This window comes from Leopardus geoffroyi, chromosome C1 (assembly GCF_018350155.1).
Source record: "Leopardus geoffroyi isolate Oge1 chromosome C1, O.geoffroyi_Oge1_pat1.0, whole genome shotgun sequence".
In the NCBI taxonomy this organism is placed as follows: Eukaryota; Metazoa; Chordata; class Mammalia; order Carnivora; family Felidae; genus Leopardus; species Leopardus geoffroyi.
The window spans coordinates 118130473-118142363 of NC_059328.1; positions in this window are offsets into that span (position 1 = coordinate 118130473).

Consider the following 11891-nt stretch of genomic DNA (forward strand, 5'->3'; position numbering starts at 1 on the left):
AGAACCACAAAGAACCCCGGGTGGGAGCGGACAGGCCTGGAGAGGGAGGGTTGGAGGGGACAGGGCTGGAGGGGGAGGGTAGGAGGGGACAGGGCTGGGGGGAGAGGGTGGGAGGGGACAGGGCTGGAGGGGGAGGGTGGGAGGGGACAGGGCTGGGGGGAGAGGGTGGGAGGGGACAGGGCTGGAGGGGGAGGGTGGGAGGGGACAGTGCTGGGGGCAGACAGGGGAGGGGATGGCGAAGGGCTTGGAAGGAACTGGATTGGCACCACATGAGGCGGGAGCCCCTTACTCAGAGAAGCAGGGTGCCTGACTTCCATGGCTGAAAGACCTGGTCTACCCTGTGGAGCTGCTGTGAGAGGTGGGCAGTGAGCAGGGGGTGATGGGAGGACAAGGCTGGGCCCAGAGTGCCCAGAGAGGAGTGGGGGCCTGAGAAATGACTGGAGTCATATCCAACTGGAAGATGAGTCTCTATTCTGGAAGTAAGGCCACGTCCCCGGCCTGAGGTGACTATGAGCAGCAGAGGTCACACCCCGGGCCCTGTTTGGGGTCCACCTCACCTCCTGGGCCTGCAGCACGTGGACAGCCTCCTCACATGCGTTGGGGCCTCAGGGCAAGACCCCGCCTGAGGCTACACAGCCAAGTAAGTTAGCGTGACCCCATAAGCGGAGGCTTCTGTCCTTCCCGGGTGCCCCATCCGCCAGCCGGGGCAGCCAGTATCAGACGAGGTGCCAGGTTTAGCAAATAAAAATATAAGACACCCAGTTAGATTTCAATTGCAGGTAAATAACAAATATATTTTTTTGTAGACATATATCCCATGCAAGAGTTGGGATATACACATCCTGAAAATTATTTGTGGCTTCCTTGAAATGCGTATTTAGCTGGGCATCCTGTATTTTATCTGGCGACCATAGCACCAGGGCCAAGATGAAAACTCAGAAGAACAAAACAGGGCCACCCCACACGCAGTGTTGCACTCCTTCCAGGCTCTGGCTAAGCCCACCACTTCCAGGGAGCTGGCACCAGCTTCCCTGGCCCCTCTCGTTGCCAGAACCCCGCCCAAGCAGGTGCTCTCTGAACACACGAGGCCTTTTGTTGGCCAAACCATTGACCCCTGCTGGGTTTTATCCAAGGTTTAAGCGTGTTGATCTGGCCTCCAGAAGTCAGGCGACCTGGTCCCCGTGGTATGACCACCTGGAAGAGGTCACCGGCCTCTCTCAGCCTCTGTTTCCCATCTCTGGGCTTCATTCATTTCAAGACGTATGTACCGAGAGCCTACTATGTGCCGGGCACCGCGTGGAGCTCTGTGAGTCGAAAGATAAGTCCGACACACCCCAGGAGGGAGAATAAAGGGCATGTGAGGCAACTGAGAACTGTACAGGAAAGGAGGTGAGCCAGGGCAAAGTGCTTCATGAGGGGATAAGGCAGTGGTGACGAGCATAGGAATCAAACCCCCAGTCCTGCTGCTTATGCTGTGTGATCCCGGGCAGCTTAATTAACCTCTCTGAAGTCTTGAAAACAATCTATGAAATGAGTATGTTTCCCTCACACATGCTGTGTTCCTCTAATAGTTTTAGGCACGCTTATCAAGGTTTGGTTTGTTTAGGGGTGCCTAGGGTGGGTGGCTCAGTCGGTTAAGCATCCAACTCCTGATTTCTGCTCAGGTCAGGATCTCACGATTTGTGAGTTTGAGCCCCGCATCGAGCTCCGTTCTGCAAATGTGGAGCCTGCGTGGGATTCTCTCTTTCTCCTCTCTCTGCCCGCCCCTGCTCCTGTTCTCTCTCTCAAAATACATAAATAAAACTTTAAAAAATAAGAAAGAATTAGAAACAAAGTTTGGTATGTTTAAATAAGAGCGCTTAGTGGTGGCAAGACTGAAGTAAAGATGCGAGATATGTGAGTATAATTTATAGCGCCATGGACATTAACTTGAAAGTAGCTAACCTTGTCTGTGTTCTTTAGTAAAGCACGGTAGTTGAGTGCGGTATTGACCCCTCTGGCGTGCAACCTGAGACGGTGCAGTCTATCAGGGTTCAAATCCTGGCCCCACCGCTTACACAGCTGAATGATGAACCACTGTGCTGTGGTTTCCTCCTGAATAGCTTTCCTCCTGAATACTGGCAGCCAGGCCTTTACCCTCCAGGAAAGAAATCAGAAGAACCTTCTCTATGGAATCTGAAGAAAGACCCAGAAATCTGCCAAACGGTGTAACTGCTCACCCTAATGGAGAAACTCACAGCCCGCGAATCACACCTGTGAGTGCTAAGCCTCTGCTCAGCTTTGCAGGCTTCCATCTTTTTTTTTTTTTAACGTTTATTTTTTATTTTTGAAAGAGAGAGACAGAGCACGAGTGGGGGAAGGGCAGACGGAGAGGGAGACACAGAATCCGAAGCAGGATCCAGGCTCTGAGCTGTCAGCACAGAGCCCGACATGGGGCTCAAACTCACAGACCGTGAGATCCTGTCCTGAGCCGAAATTGGACGCTTAACTGGCTGAGCCCCCTCCCCCCCCACCCCTTGAATCTTCCATATTAAATGTGCACAGAAAACCAAGAATTCCAGACACCTGCCAACGGCCTCTAATGGACAAGTTACCAACACAAAAAAAGGAGGAAAGAAGCAAGCTGGCAAGGCAAGGAAACACCAAGGAACTATCATTAATACCCTCAGGAGATAAGAGATGCCATTACATTCCAGAAACAAGAAGAGGATGCCATCAAAAAGAACATTCAGAGAACAACAACAACAAAAAAGAGCTTTTGGAAATTAAAAACATGAGGACATGAGGGCAGAAGTCACAAAACTAAGTGGAGGAACTAAATACAGCACAAGGGCAGAAATGATAGAACATATGAAAGAAAAAATAAGAAAATTTGAAACCTAAGCCACAAGACCTTCTTATAATAGGCACTTCAGAAAGAGAGGAGGGGAGAAAATTGCCACCGAAATCATTCAAGAAAATCCCACAGAGCTAAAGAACATGAACTCTAGAAAGAAAGAAAGAAAGAAAGAAAGAAAGAAAGAAAGAAAGAAAGAAAGAAAGAAAGAAAGAAAAAAGGCCCAGCACAATAAGTGAAAACAGGGCCACCCCTAGGTGCATTAATTGGATATTCTCTGGGACAGAGTAAAGATCCTCTCCTCTTCGGAGAAAGGAAAAAATAATCTCATACAAAGGGCAAGAATAGGGATGGCTCAAGTCCTCTCTACTGTTTTGGAAACTAAAATACGTATGCGTCAAGTCTTCAAAAGTCTGAAGGAAAATTATTTGCAACCTAGAATGTCATATCCGAGCAAACCAGCCATCTGGGGCTATGGCATTTTCAGCCAGCCAGGGTTTCAAACAGCAGCCACACATGCTTTCTTGGGAAAGCTCCTGGAAGCTGTGCTCCATTACAAAGAGGAGTAAACTGAGGAAGAGGGAGAGATAGGATTCAGGAATCGGAAGGAAAGGGACTGAGAGACTCCCCAGGGTGAAGGGTAGCAATGGGATGGCAACCGTGTCCCTGGAAAGGCAGCCAGGCCAGCATGGAATAGAATAGCCCAGGCTCCGGGAGGGACTTCACACTGATGAACAACCACAGAAATGTCCCACATAAATGAACGTCTTAGCACAAGATTCAGATGACTGGAAGAGTTGGGGACACAACTGGTGATAGGGACTCTGAAAACTAAGCAAACACTGAGAAAGAGAGAGACACAGAAAGAGATTTATTAAAACAACAAGTCGTTGGGTAAAGGGAAAATATTCATAACGTTCTGCACAGCTCACATCTAACTCGTGTTCAAGGTTATAATTTAATTTAGAAAACTGATATCTAAGCAAAATGACGCAATACTTCTATTTTGAGGACGGGGTTGGGATGTGTGAGTGAGGGAGTGCCCATGTGCGCGTGCTTGGCAAGGGAAAAAAAAAGAATTAAACTCTTACCTTGACGGGCAGGCTGTTAATAAGTGATGGTCACACTGATAAACCAAGAACTAGCCGTAAACACATGTTAGAGACGAGAGAGGTAAGCAGCAAAATCAGGAGTTTAAATAGTAGTTAAATAGTAGGGGCGCCTGGGTGGCTCAGTCAGTTGAATGTGCAACTCTTAATTTCAGCTCATGTCATGATCCCAGGGTTGTGGGATCGAGCCCCACGTCAGGCTGAACGTGGAGCCTGCTTGCGATTCTCTCCATCTCTCCCTCTGCCCCTCTCCTCCGCTCATGTGTTCTCTCTCTCCAAAATTAAAAAAAAAAAAAAAAAAACTTTTTGAAAATAGTTGAAGTAGACCCCCTGGGGAAAGAGAAATGAGAGAACGAGGGTCTAGGGTTGCTGCTTTTTAGAACAAGCCTCGTGAAACTAGTTGATTCTAAACTACGCATTGGGGTGAAGTTGATTTGAAAACGTTGAAGCAGCAACAGAGGGGTCTGAAGGGAGGGAAGGAGGGAGGGAGGAAGGGAGGGAGGGAGAGAAAGAAGAGAAGACAGAGAAAAGCCAGGAAAAGGAAGGAAGAGGAAGGCAGGACAAAACAGACACAAGACAGGAGAAGTTCCTGCGGGTAGTAATCCCTAGGTGACGAGATCACAGGTACTGGTCCTCTGGGCGGCTGAGTCCCGCTGTCCGCACCTACCGCTGCTGCTTTAATCAGAGCGCGGGACGCCCGAGAAGCCTGGCTAGCAGCCTGTGCTGGCCGATGCGGCACGGAGCCCTCCAAGCCCCTGCCGGGATGAAGGGGGCTGGGGCAGCCAAGTGCCAGGGAGGAGACCAGCCGAGCTGTGAGTGCCCACGCTGGCCCCGGACGGCCCCCACCCCCACGGGCCCTTAGAAAGCCCTGCAAAGAGCATCTGAGCAAGGCCGGGAGGTCCCTACTTCAAAGCCCCACGCTAATGCCTCCCGACAAGCGTGGCCTAGCCTCAGGGTGTTCTCTTGCCGCTGACAGCGTCTGTTCCCAGGCAAAGCCAAGGGGAGCGAGGCGGTGTGAGGCCAGGGGCACGCTGCGACCAAGCAATGGCCTGGTGGGGGAAATGTGATTTCACCCCCAGGCCCACAGCCAAGCATTCATGCCCATCCAGGGTTGGGGCCACTTTGGGCTGGCCGGTCACGGGGTGTCTCCCCCAAACACCCTCTCCCCCTCGTCTTCCCACCATGGTGGCTCTTGGGTCCCAGCCCCAACCCCACCCCTAGGCCCATCCACTGGGTCTCAAGTCTCTTCTCTCCCAGATGGAGAGGGCAGGGGGATGGATGTAAGGAGGGCGGGTTTGGAGGCGCACAAAAGCCCGCTCTGTCCCTTTCTCCTAGTTGGTGATATGAAGATTATTTAATCCCTGGTCCCCAGCCTTCATCATCTGTAACACGGTGATCATATCTTCGTTGCAGGGTTGTTGCAAGCTTCATAAATAATGCAAGACCATGGCCTTGCATGCAGCAGGATGTCTCTTCTCCTTGTCTTTCACTGCCTAATGCCCTCCCCCCCCAGAGCTGAGCAATTCAAACAGCAGCCATTCCATTTGGTCACAATTCTCGTGGGTCAGGAATTTGGCAGGGTTTGAGAAGATCTGCTCCACATGGCATCAGTGGAAGCTCGTTCGGCTGCTTCAGCTGGCCGGTGGCTGAGCTGGAAGGTCCAGAGAGGCCTCCGCCCCATGATGGGCAAGTCCACGCTGCCTACCGACTGGGGACTCAGGTAGGATTGTGAGCCGGGGGGGCGTCGGCTCTCCCGCGAGTTGGGTGCTCCCTGTGGCTGTTGGGTTCCCAGGAGGAATGTTCCACGGCGCAAAAGAAGACATTGCAGATCTCTTAAGGACTGGGTCTGGGCTTGGAAGGTGCCGTGTCACTTCTAGTGCATTCTGTTGGTCGAAAGGTAGCTCATATCCAAGGGGAGGGGAAATAGATCCAACCTTTCGACCAGGAGAGTAGCGTGATGTCGCCGCCATCTTTAATCCATTCTTCCTGCCTCTTCTTGGCCAGGATCCGTGGGGTGGCTATGGTCCACACCTGTCCATCCATTCAGTCATTCAGCAACTAACATTCATTGGGCATGCACTGTGGGCCGGGAAATACAATCAGTGAGCAAGAAAGCAGTAGTTATTCCACAAGAGATCTGCCCTTTCAGAGGAGAGAGAGCTTGGAGGCCATCAGTCAGAGGAAATGGTGACCTGGAATGCTCAGGAGGTGTCAAAGCACAGGGAAGAGGCACTGGGTGAGGGAAGGCCTCCCCAGTCAGGACACTTAATAGGAGATTGGAGGGAGGGAAGGAGCTAGCCAGGCACAGAGGGTAAGGATGCTGCCTTACACCCATTTTATTATTATGTAGGTATGGTCCAGGTGAAGGTGAGCAGAACAGCAGTCACTGAAGACAGAACTGGTTACACTTGAGATCCCAAGAGAAGGGGATACCCGTGTCATGGGGGCCACATGGGGGAGCACTGCGGCTTGTCGGGAGGCAGAGAGAACAAGGGGAAAAGGGCCAGAGCCTTTATTGCGATTCCCACAGGAAGGGGACGCAGCTGACAGGTTTAGGAGTAGCTAGTTTGCATAACCGCAGCGGCTTCTGGGGCACAGGGCCCGCCCCTGATTGCTTGGTACCTGTCCCTGGGGGATCAGGACAGAAAGATAGGGGCCCGGAATGTGAGAGCTCACAGGAGAGCAGGTGCAGGGTGGACTCCGGATTGGTTGGCTTGTATTTGAAAAGGCCACTCACAGGCGAGCTTTCTCCTTTCTCTAGGAATTAGAGGGGCAGTCCCTCCAGGGTCAGCAAGGTCCCAGATGTTAAAGCAACAGAATACACAAAATAAAAGACACAGCTAATGCAGGAGTCCCTGGGCCAGGGGATGGCACCGAAAGAGGACCCAGGTGGCCAAGCGCGGCTGGAGACACCTGCATGACCCCGTGAAGTCTTGGAAGCTAAGAACAAAGGGTGCCAACCGAAGGGATTCAAGTAGGAGACTCAACTGGTGTTTGACTTTGCAAAGCCTGCTCCGGCCAACAGGAAGAGAGTACAGAGAGCAGATTGCTGGGCGGAGAGAGATGTGTGTGAAGGAGGCAGAAGGGCGAGGACAGACGATGTGGACAGTGAGCTTACTAGTGCCCGGGAGCACCGTCACCGGCAGTAGGAAGAGACTGGGTGAGAGGTAGGGGGGGAGGGTGGTCGGAGGAAGAAGATGGGGAGGTGCCAAGGGTCTGAAAGTTTGGATGGGTATGTCGTCCTCCATCTAGAGGGACAACATAGTCAGTGAGCAGTGCTGGGGGCAGGGACAGGAAGGTATGAGCAGTAGGGCCTCAAAGTGGGCAGGCCTGTTGGCATGGGATATGTCTACCTTGAGTCCAGAAAAGAGGCCCGGGCTGAGATCCCAAATGGTGGCTGTGGGCAGAGTCAGGGAAGGTTACACCTCAGTAACAAACACGCCTCAAATCTAAGACACTTGGAAGAACAAAGATTTCTTCCTCACTCATGCTGTGGTCCATTGAAGGTTAGGTGGGATCCTACATAGGCATCTCAGAAGGGTCCTGATTTCCTTCTTCAAAGAATAGTGTCCCAAAGGCTAAAGAATCAAGTCTGGGCTCCTGCATCCCTACCCTAGGCCTCCCCAAGGCCTGGTGCTTTTGCAAAGCTGGTGCAGGTGCTACTGGGGCTGGTTCTCTGAAGCTGAATGGTTGACCCAAGCCAAGTGGAATTGGTCGGAAGGCAGTGGGCTCCTTGGGATGGAGGAAAACTAGTTGTCCAACAGACCAGCAGGGCCAAGAGTAAGGCCAGCCAACAGACAGCCTCTGGAGTCAAAGAATTCCTACCATTCCAAGCCTTTCTCCTTACTCTGACCAAAATGCACATTCCAGGAGGGGGTGCCTAGTTGGTCACATGTAGCCAAAGTACCCACCCCAAGGTGGTGTCCACTGATGGGGGGGTAGGTATTTCCTGAAGGAATTTGGGGCATTGCAATCAGAATAGGGACGTTGATAAAGCAAAGGCACCACACATGTCTGCTACCACTCTTCACCAGGTCGATTGGGTTTTTCTTTGTTTGCTTTTACTTTTTCATGATGATAACAAACATACCTAAAGCGCACATTTCAGTTTTCTTCATACGAATACACTTGGGCTGCCAGCACCCAGGTCAAGATGTAGACAGCCAGCCCTCTGCCTTTCCCATTCTAGATACTCCCAAAGGTACCTACTCCTCTTACCTCCATCCCCAGATTCAAGTTTGTCCATACTCAGACATCGTATAGACAGAATCAGACGGTGTGCGCCTGGCTGCCACGGTTCGTCATCACGTCATTACATACAGCAATTGTTGGTTCTTTGTTCTTCTTTGCTGTTGTGTAGTAGCTCATTGTGTGACTACACTGCTGTTTATTTACGCGGTGTCCTGACGATGGATTGTTGGGATGGTGGCACCATATATTTTTGTCAAACGGGACCAGATGGTTTGAGAAGGCAGACACACACCAAGGCAAGTGTGAAGAATCTGGTCGTTTAGTTGTTGCTGTGAGGTTCTTGATGATGTCGTGTTCATCTTCTGGCCTGGAGCCACCGTGGCCGCCAGCACCGCATCTCACACATGGGTGCTAGAGTGTGCTTGAGATGAATGAGGCAAATCCAGTCTCATCCTGGACTCCTAGCACAGTGCTCCCTGCGTCCTGCCCTGATGGCTGCCTCCTTGGAGAGCGCTGCTCCTGAGCACCCAGTGGATACATCAGGGTCTCATATGGGCACAAGGGTGAAGTTACCCCCCTGAGGGCAGGTGTTGGCCCGGGACTGATTGGCACATGGAAGTGGCTCCAGAATTATGTGTGGACAGGACGGAATGGAGTAGAGTTGACACAGGGATGCCACCCCAGGCTGGAGGACGATGTGAGGGATGTGACTTGCAAGCTCTCAGAGGCCTGCATCTGCCTGGGCCTCACGTCAGGCTCAGCCTGGCAAGGACAAGGACGGACGCTGCACCTGTTTTTGCAACAGTCAGCAGAAGACCGTATCTCAGTTCCCTTGGACCAGGCCCTCGCAAGCTGGCCTATTAGAAGGCTGAGAGCAAGGAAGGAAAGCAGGGGAACAGCCTCTCCAGAACCATTCCCATTGGCTCCCCAGGCTGGCTGGCCACCCTTGCCACCATGGTGAGAACCACAGTGGCCTTGCTCTCCCAGGAGAACCCAGAGTCACACACCCTCCCACCACCCCACATCACCCCGCCTGATTTGAAACTGTTGCAGATCTCCGCCAGCTCCTAGAACTTCAGGGGTGCACAGAGTGAGCTCAAAAGGAGAGCTGAGGTGGTTGACGGGGTAAGGGTAGGGGAGCCACAGGCAAGAAGGTCTCCTGACCAGTGACAGCATTGAGGGCTGTTGGAGTTGGAAGGAGGGCATTGAGATTTAGGACCTAGTAGACCCAGGAATGAATCCCAACTCTGCTACCTACCTGCTATGGGACCAGGGGCAAGTCACTTAACTTCTCTGAATCTCAATTGTTTTATTGGAAATGGGGCCAACCCTATACCTCAAAAGGCTTTAAGGAAGATTATATCAGAGAAGGTCTGTAAAAACCCTAGCACAGAAAAGGGGCTGATACTGCCTCTCTTGTCCTTCTTGCCTTTGGATCTCTGCCCATTGGAAAGGACTGGACAAAGATGGGTAAATGGGACCCAGGAACCCAAGAGCAGCCTCAAGTTGGTCAGCAACCAAGACTGGTGGACAGGATTTGGGAATTTGCTGAAGATCTTCCCCTCCTCTGGTCCTTCTTAAAATCTTACCTCCGGGGTCAACTTGGAGGATTGCTTTTTTAAGAAAAGCCCCAGTCCTCAGACCAAATGCTAGAGATAGAAAGGTACAAAAAGAACCAAGAAAAAAAAATCACGTTCATTTCCTTGGACTAGGGCAGTGATTGTAAATAAATGAATGAGTGAACAGGACGAAAGGAGAAATGGAATGAATGAGTGAGTTGAAGAATAAAGAAATAATAGCTAACACATACAACACTGTGCGCATGCTGAGTACTCCAAACAGTGTGTGTTTCATTAAGCTTCACAAAAGTTCCCACAAAGTAGGTACTATTGTCCTTCTGATTGTACAATTGGAGAAATTGAGGCACAGAGAGGTGAAGTGACCTGCACAAGGGCAGCCAGCCTGTAAATGCTAGGTCCTGGACTGCGAATCCATGCTGTGGGCTCCTAAAACGTGGACCTTGATGGCTGCAGAATGAATAGATGAATGGGTAGATGGGTGGATGGTAGATGGATGGATGAGTGGATGGATGGATGGATGGATGGATGATTGGTGGATGGATGGATGGATGGATGGGTGGATGGGTGGATGGATTCATGAATGTATGGACAAAGAATGAAGAAAAAAATAAATGGGTGAGCCTAGAGGACTGCAGAACATGGGCCGATGCCTAAGGTTAATCATTTATTTGTTCCCTGCATCTGCCCAAAGGGCAGGAGTCAGGAATTAGAGTGATTTTAATCAGCGCCTGGAAACCAATGCTCAACAACCCCCTCCCCACTCTTCAGGCTCCCTGCTGTTGGTGAAATCCCACAATACCCAGTTCATTCCTTCAGGATAAGCATTGTCTTCCGCCAACGCACATTTAAACCTCAAATCCCATGGGAGGGGCCTCTCTACAGTCTGACACCCTGCGGTCTGAGCAGTGCTGGGAAAGGGATGTTGAAGGCAGCCGTGAGCTGGGAGGACGTGGGAGTATTCCTGGGCTCCAGGGAATGTTGCCCTCAGTAGGCCAGCCACACCACTCCCTCCCAAGGTGTAGAGTCCCCACACTCCCGGTGGAGCCAGTCTTGCATGAGCAAACTGGATTGCAGCCCCTCCCTCTACTCTCAGGTTTTCCACTGGCAGAAGACTGGATGGCACACTATTATCACAGCAGGAGTCACAAGGAAGCATACCCCTGCTTGGGATCCACTTTGGGCAAGAATGCCTCATGGGAAAACCCTGAACAGGGCTTCCAGCTCTCCCTGAAGTACACCTCCAATCTGTGGGCCTCAGTTTCCCCATTTTTCAAATAAGGAACATTGCCATCTACCTCTCAGGAGTAATTGGTACTTGTTTTAAAGCAGGGGGGAGGAGTCAATTAAATTGCACCTGCTCTGTGCTGGTCATCATTCTAATCATTCTACAAATAAAATGAGTTTAATGTTCATAAAATCCTAGAAAGCATGTCATGCTTCCCCCATTTTATTTTTTTATGTTTATTTATTTTTGAGAGAGAGAAAGAGAGTGAGTGGGGGAGGGGCAGAGAGAGAGGGAGACACAGAATCCAAAGCAGGCTCCAGGCTCTGAGCTGTCAGCACAGATCCTGATGTAGGGCTCAAACTCACGAACCGTGAGATCATGACCTGAGCCAAAGTAAGACGCTTACCTACCTGAGCCACCCTCCATTTTATGGGTGAGGCAGTTAAGGCACAAAAGGGCAAGACCATCAAGCCCAGGTGGTCTGGCCACAGACTTTGTGTTCCTAATGCCTTGCTAGACCAGCTCCACCCTGAACCCAAGCCAGCACCATGCTTGTCCCTGGCTGACCCCCACCCCCTCACACCCAGAGGTTCCCATCCTCCTCATCCTCAGCCTGCTGCACCCCTGAGCTGGCCATGGGGAGGACAGCCATTTTTTACACCAAAAGTCCACCCACCGCTCCTCAAGTCCTTCCCTTGGGCCAGCTGAGCCCCTTTATTCTCACTTTTCTCCCCTTGCCCATCCTGCCCAGCACAAAAGTCTGCATCTCCCTGACCCTGGCAATTCCATTGACCCCTTACAAATCCCTCTGCTTCCAGCCCTCCGTGTTCCTCCCCAGCAGAGGCTATCCTATCCCACACTCCAACTCTTATACTCAGAGAGGGGGCCAGCATACTGGGGCCAGCATGCTGGTACCATCTCCTCTTAGAGATGACAGGGGCTTTGTACCA